Raw genomic sequence first — 296 nt, forward strand, 5'->3', positions numbered from 1 at the left:
GAACACAGATACGAGAGATACAAGGAGGATATTAAATATATTTATGGGAGAAAAGAAAAAAAAAGAAAAAAAAAAGAAAAAAAAAAGAAAAAATAAGAGGTTTTGTACGAGGAGGGGAAGACAGACTGAACCCAGTCTGGGTGGTTGCGGCTTCGGCAGAGATGAGAAAGAAAAGAAAATAAAAAAGAGAAATAAAAACAAAATTAAATAAAGAAATAAAAAAGAATAATAAAAGAAGAAAAAAAAGAAAAAAATATAACACAAAGAAACCGCTAGATATATGAATGAGCTGGTAC

The sequence above is a fragment of the Eimeria mitis genome, genomic scaffold (assembly GCF_000499745.2).
Source record: "Eimeria mitis Houghton genomic scaffold, Emh_scaff2502, whole genome shotgun sequence".
NCBI classification, from domain to species: domain Eukaryota; phylum Apicomplexa; class Conoidasida; order Eucoccidiorida; family Eimeriidae; genus Eimeria; species Eimeria mitis.